We start from the raw sequence: 7,351 nt of genomic DNA, 5'->3' as shown, positions 1-7,351 counted from the left end.
ATGCACAAACTGCCAGCAGCTGCTCCATAATGATCTCGTGAGCCCAGGAGTGCAGGGCCTCCTGCTCCAAGGCAATATTTCAGAATGAGGAAGGCATTTGCAGTTTATCTGTATTAATATTATGAAATGGCTTATGACTGGACTGCAAAATAATGAATTGGTTCTAACCTGGGTGCCACAGCCTTTGGGAGCAATGGTCAGGCTTCTGCTGGCCTTCACTGAAAAATATCCAGGCTTTGAGACACCACTGGGTGATCTGCGGAGAGCAGGCTAAAAATGTGTGCAAAGGGATTACAAAGTATTTGTGTTTCATTTTAAAATGTGTGGAAAATCACATTAATGCAGAGTCAGCTAAATGCACGTGTGCCATCTGACTGTTCAAAAATCAAGGTTAACTTACATTTAAGAGATTTTTTTTATAAGCTCCATTCAGGCACACATTTCTCCACTGTGCAAAGGTTATGGCTCCTTTGCTGGTTCCTTTCCTTGTTGATTCAGGATTTGAAACATATCCAAGGGTATTTTTTTCCCATTCGTGACTTGAGCCTTGCTCATACACAGAACTTAAGACATAATTTTAATTTTTTTTATTAGCTATATTTATTAGCTACATTTATATATCAGCTAATCTTCATGTTTTAAACAGTCTGACCTATTTCCTCTCAAAGCCATTTGGAGCTTTCCTTCTGGGCTTCCAGCAATCCCAGACACTTATCACTTTCTTTGCAGTACTGATTTTTCTGTGATATAGCTAAATGTGATAGATATTTGTTAAGTACTTCTTTGAGATAAAATATTGTTTCTTTTCCCTCTTTAATTTATAAAATGTAAAATGGCAAAGATCCTCACTTCCCTCACCTGCTGAGCCACTGAAAGAGATGAGAGCATAAATATCTATGACATCCACATTATTACCAGATACATTCATTAACAGCAGTGCTATCACAGTGAATACCAAGTGAATTGACAGTGACAGGGCAATAAATTAAAGTGTTTATACCTTTTTCTCAGCTTACAAATAGCAGAGTTATTCCTGACCTTTGATGTAAACCTTAATGGTCACTGGTAAATCAAATATGATACTGCTAGAATTCAGTGCCACAGCTGAGACCTTTCCACCCTGGAGATGCAATATCTTCTAAGAATATCTTTGTGGATTATGGTAATTAGCATCCATACATCAGGAAGGATTAATATTCATAGGAAATTAGCTCATTTACACTGAAAGCTTCCCAGTTTACTCTTGTGGACTCTGGTAATGAGTTACACGATGTAAGTTATCTGTAAACTCACCACTGGCTCCTGGTTCCTGGGCAGTCTCAGCAAGGGGCTGCCACCAAACATCTCTGGGCTCTTGGGTTCTCAGATGGGTTCCAATGGGCTGAAGATCCCTGAAGGAGAGGTTTTGAGCAAAAGAGGGAGCAGTTTCCAGTTTTATGCATTTTGTGCATTTAACCTTGTAGAAGAAGAGAAATTGTGTATACCAGTCAGGTTGCAGGCTCATGCTTTCATTTTGTTAGTTGAACTCACTGTCTTGCTCTGGTCAGTAAGAAATTATTTTTCCAAAGGAGCAGATCTCAGACTCTCTCTGATAGAAAATCCTGAAACAGAGGTGCTAACCCCTATTTAAAAGCTCTGTTATCCTGAAGATAGGCTTTCTTCCCTTCGTTAGCTGCCTTGAAAGAAGCCCTAGACAGAGCAGAAAGAAGAGTTTAGGCTGATGAAAGTTGCCAGTTTTTGGACAAAAACAAGCAACAAATCTTGGCTAACAATAACCATGAGACCAACAGTAAAATATGTAGGGTCAATGGGAGGGGAGAAATTTGGCCTTTTATTTCATGTTGGGCCAAGGTAATGGTTCTATACCAAATATATGGGTGCAAAAGCAGCCCAGGACTGCTGCACTTATTCTTGTAAAAGAACAAAAATCACCTCTCTTCAGAAGAGAGACTTTTCACAGCTTTACAGGATCACTTTGGGTTCAGTTCATGCTTTACGTACAGTTTTTGTTCAGTTTTACCTCTTTCCCTAGGTAGCTGGCTGGGCCCAAAGAAACAAAATGATATGTGAGTGATCATCCAACCTGGGTTTTAATTCCTGCCCTGGGAGATTGTAGATCTAAGCAGTTGGTGATCTGCAGAATTCTCCTGCAAATATTTAACAGTGTTTGCCGAGGCCAGCTCCAGCTTCCCTGGGTGACTCTTTCCTAATGCTTTTCTTTATCTCTCTTGCTCTCAGATAAAATATCAGCTCATGAACTGCAATAATAGCCTTTCCCTCCAGATTTATTTTTCTTCCCCGGGTTTTGATTCCAAAAAAATAAATTCCGGCACTCGATATGAAATTTCTCAGAGGGGAATTTGCTGTGATAGCTGCAGATGCGGGGCTGCTGGGAGCCTGCAGCGGGAGCTGCCCGCAGAGCTCTGCCCATCCCAGCCGGGTGATGGCACAGTTGCTCAGCTCCAGGCTGCTGGCTCCCCGGCATCGCTTACACATGAACTGATAACACTGATAACATTCGAGCCCCTCTCCTTTACAGCAGAGACTCTAATCCGCAGGAAAATCCACACACAAAAAAGAAAAAAAAAAAGAAAATAGGCGGAGGGGGGAGTGATGTTGGTAGGGAGGGGGAAGGAATAAAGAAAAAGGGAGGGGTGAAAGGAGAGAGAAAATTAAAAGTCCTTCAGCCCAATGTCGTTTCAGCAGAGCAGGGTCACGGTGGGGCCAGCTGGTTGGAGCAGAGGTCTCTGCAGGCTGATTGCAGCAGCCGGGCTGCTCTGATCCCCGGGGATGCTCAGCAAAGGCAAAGCTGGGCTGGGGACAGGGACAGGGACGGAGCCGGGGCAGCCCCAGAGCCTTCCTCACCACAGCCTCCATCCAGCTTTTACCTAGCCTCCATCCAGCCTTCACCCAGCCTCCATCCAGCTTTTACGCAGCTCCATCCTGTCTCCATCCAGCCTTTACCCAGCTTTTATCCAGCCTCCATCCAATCTCCATCCAGCTTTGATTCAGCCTCTATCCAGCCTCCATCCAGCCTTTATCGAGATTCTATTCAGCCTCCATCCAGCCCTTACCCAGCCTTTATCCATCCTCCATCCAGCCTTTTCATCCATCCTTTATCCAGCCTCCCTCCATCCTTTATCTCCTCAGCACAGCCAGCTCCTCCTGCACTGGCACTGCCCTGGGCCCTGGGGGAGGATGCTTTTAAATTCAGCAGTATTGAAATATCAGAAAATGTACTTAGCAAATGGAAATGTGGGCACAGAAGATGCCACGTTTTTGAAAGGGATATAATGGTGAGGAACTGCAGGGGATGCTCCCTGTGGTGATGAGGGCTGCTAGAGCTGGGTCCTGAGACAGGGGCTGTAAACATCATTTGTGCACATTCTGCTCACCAGCACTGAACATCTGTCTCTTGCTAGACTTTACTGCAACTTTGCCATTTTCTCCAATAGCTGATGTTTTGCATTGTTTTGAGTTTTGTTTCATTTCCCTGTTAAATGCAGAGCCTAGATGAAGAGGATCACAGAATTTCTAGTAAAAATTTCCCTGATTTGCCTCTGCTTGAACAGAAGAGGCAGGTGCAGACACTGAAATAAATTCCACTGAATTACCAGTGCAGTCCTCAGTCTGCACCAGAATCCTTTAAGCACAAGGAGTATCCAAAAAGCTTCTCTGGGAATCTCCCAGAAGTATTTTTTTCCCAGCTAACAACCTTGCTTAGTTCTACTGAAAAAAAACCACAAGGTTTGCTGATAACACTTCTCTCTTATCATGTCCATTTCCAAAATACTGCAAGTAAATGATTTGGCAGAAACAATACCAAAATATCAAGTGATAATTAGAAGCTGTAAAAGATTAAAGAAAGTTCTACAAGGCTCTGGTTATACATACAGACCCAAACTGTGTTCAGGGCAAAAAAAAACACAGCTGGAAAAAAAAATAAAAAGAGCAATAAGGCAGACATTAAAACAGGTTTAGGAGCAGTACACTAAGTGTATCCATATTTCATATCCAGCCCAATGTGCCCAGGAGATGTGCCCTGTAGCTGTGCTCCACACAGAAGCCCTGGCTCTCCCTGGAGGGAGAAATGCATCAAAGATTTTGGAATCCAGTGCTGGTTTCAGGTGCCTTCAGGCATTGCCTGATGTCCAAAAATGAGAAGATGGGTAAGGTGGAAGGACAGTACCAGCAGTGTTGAGCTGCAGCACCACCCTTTGCTGGCAATGGAGCTCACTCTTCTCCCAAGGTCTGGCTCTCACTCACCAGTTTGTGGGCCACAGATTGCAGTCTGGGCCCTCCTGAGACATGAGCTGATTTCTCTTGTGCAGGAAGCATCTTCTGCAGCTTTGGAAGGTCTCAGACAGGAGCTCCATGACAAAAGAAAGATGATGCTGGAGCAGACAGAGATTCCTGCAGCTGGAATCAATTAGGGTTTGGGGCAGCTGGCATTTCTGGGCCTGCACTGTAAAGCATCCCCTAAAGTCTGGGATCTATAACCACAGAAAAAAAAAAATACAAAGGTCTACCTGTGACCCCAGCTTCAGTTCAGAGGGAAGTCACTGCCATGGGAATACGCTGCTTGCTTGACATGGGATTGAACTTGTACCTGTGCTCCCTTTGCCAGGCTGTGTGCTTGCCTTCCCAACTCCCACAGGTGCTGAAGAGAGACAATGAGCAGATCCTCTTAAATCTCAATTTACACTGACACAACCTCCCAGCCTCACCTCAACCCCCCCAGCTTTAGGTTGTGTTCCTGATTATTTATTTTGAACTTCCAGTTGGGAACTCCCCAAGCATTCCCAACGCTGGGTTGCTACATTAGAAATTAAATAAATCTTGTATTTTTTGTTTTAAAAAGCATTTAACTCCAACAATGTACAGTTGCAGCCCTGAATGACTGAACTAATTTTACAGAATATGTTTCCCAGTCAGAAATGAAACTGGCAGTGCAACCCCTCCATCCCCCAGAATTACTTGGCCAAAGTAGGAGCCAGATGAACAAGCAAAAAATCACAAGAGGATTAAACCAAATATGCAGCTCAAACAGAGGCGCAGCTGAACCCTCCAGCATTTCAATACACAGCTGATTCAGCAGAACAGATACATATTCAAATGAAGGATGTCACTGGAAGGGAAAAGCAGACAGCCTGATCAATAAAGTGTGCAGCCTGTCCTGGTACAGGGAAAGCAGCAGCCTAACAAGCCACACAGAAAAGTGAAATGGAGAGAAATTTTGCTTCTGTCAGGACCTTGAAGCCCCCTTGAAGTAGAAGAAATGTCCAGGAAAGGTAACTCGTGGAGATAGGTCACTGCTATCTTTTGCCTCCTTCAGTCCCTTCTTGGGACTGATCCCTGCAGTGTGGGCTTAGAGGAGGCCAGAAAAAAGCAGCATAATTTTTTCCTCAACCACACAGTTTATAGGAAGTGGAATATTGTTTAATTCAAGATTGTAAATTTATCATTTTCACCTAGCTACATGTTGTTTTGTTGTACTACACAGATGTTTTATTCTCTGTGAACTATGCAGAAGTAGATTTGATTTAGAGAAATATTTTCACCTCACCAGATATCTTCAAAAATGATACACCAACAAATGCAGCAGAGAAATGGTTGAGGAGATTCTCATTGTCCTGCTCACATCCTCCTTACAAGAGACTCCTTAGTGCCACTCAGTCCCTACAAAGCTGGGGCTGTCACAGAGTCCTGTCCCCTGCATTGCCTGGCTCTGGGCACTGTAAGGAGAGGAGGGTTTGCCTGGGAGGTGCAAGGTTTGTCTGTCCCTGTGTCCTTGAGCCCTGAACACAGACAGACACTGCTGCTCCATCCCCCTCTGCCAGCAGAGAAATCTGCTCAGAGAAACCTTCTCAGAAGAACAACCTTATTCACAGAAAAGTAAACAGGAAAAGGCTGGGAGAGCAGCTGATTAAAGGACATGCCAGTGCACATTAAAATATTTGCTAATTGCAAATCTCTTGTCCCACTGTGCTGCCAGCTCCTGCTCTGGCTCACGTGAAATGTCAGATGGCTCCAGATTGAATCAATAACCTCATCAGCTGCCCAGGAGAGAGCAGAGCAGCAGCACCAGCACTGATTCTGCTCCCCTGCTCTTCTTCCCTTCTCCATTCCCACACTCCATAGGGGCAGTTTGCTCAGATAAAGCATAAAGCAGGTTACAGTGCTGAGCATGGCCTGGAAACCTGAAGAGTGAACCAATATTTAGATTTCATTGCAATGTCAGGGAAGAGCCATGTCAAAGGCAGTGAGACAAAGGCCATGTGGAAGATTTCCCTGTTTGCTGCAGCTTTTCTAATCAACACAACATGGCCATGAAGGATGTTGGGCATCCCCCAGCAGCCTGTGAGAACAAGCAGATAAATCATCCCAAACAAAGGTAAAAGCAAAATTAATAACTTGAACATGTCACAAGAGCTGCTTCCATAAGAAAACATTCACTCACATGAGTTAAATGTTTAGGTCTGGTTAAAAATCACAGTGTGGAAATAAACAGAAAGAGCTCTGGCTGCTCGTAATTGGGTTTGGGTTACAATGTTCAAAAGGATAAAAAACAAGAATTCCCACCAGCTGATTGAAACTCTTTCCCTTACTGTTTCTGGGTTGGTCCTGGTTCAAGCACTGGAAAGATGTTAAAAGAGAAAGGCTTATAAAAATAGAGAGAGGAAAAAAAGTTAGAAGCAGAAACAGCAGAAAACAAGGCTGCTGTTCCAATAATAAGGAACTTGCAATTATTGCTCAAATCAAGTCCTTATTTGGAATTGTATTTCTAATCCAATAAAGTATGTCATTTAAGGCACATAAGTAATCCCCATTTTGAAGGGATTTAAATTTCACTGCTTGATGGGCTGGTGATATTATACCAGGGAGATGGTAGCACTAAATGACTGCTATCATTCAGCAGTTCACATTTATGTGACTCCAGAGTTTAAAAGGCTGTGGTTTGCATAGTGCTTATCTAACTACCCACTAATTTTCTCTGTACTTCTGAATCTAAGAAGGGTGTTTACTTTCAGCAGGACAAGAATGTGGTTTCAAAAGAATTGATCAATATTAACCTTGCGCAGTACTACACATTATATCTATTTTGCATAACCTATATTAGAGAGCCAGCTCATATAGAATTTGTGCACAATACATCTGCATCCACTCTGAATATGAGTTTACAAATCTTCTGCTGGTTTTAATCTTCAAGCTCTTAAAAATGTTCATTAAATATATTGTCTACGCATTTTTTGCAACTGAGTTTTGTCAGTGTGTGTGAATTATGCATAGAGCCCACAGTGAGACAGATGCATAAAACTGCAGCTTATCTAGGTAGGCATAACCATTCAGC

This window comes from Ammospiza nelsoni, chromosome 17 (assembly GCF_027579445.1).
Source record: "Ammospiza nelsoni isolate bAmmNel1 chromosome 17, bAmmNel1.pri, whole genome shotgun sequence".
Taxonomy (NCBI): domain Eukaryota; kingdom Metazoa; phylum Chordata; class Aves; order Passeriformes; family Passerellidae; genus Ammospiza; species Ammospiza nelsoni.
The sequence above is the reverse complement of the archived record's forward strand: the minus strand, read 5'-3'. Positions refer to the sequence as shown.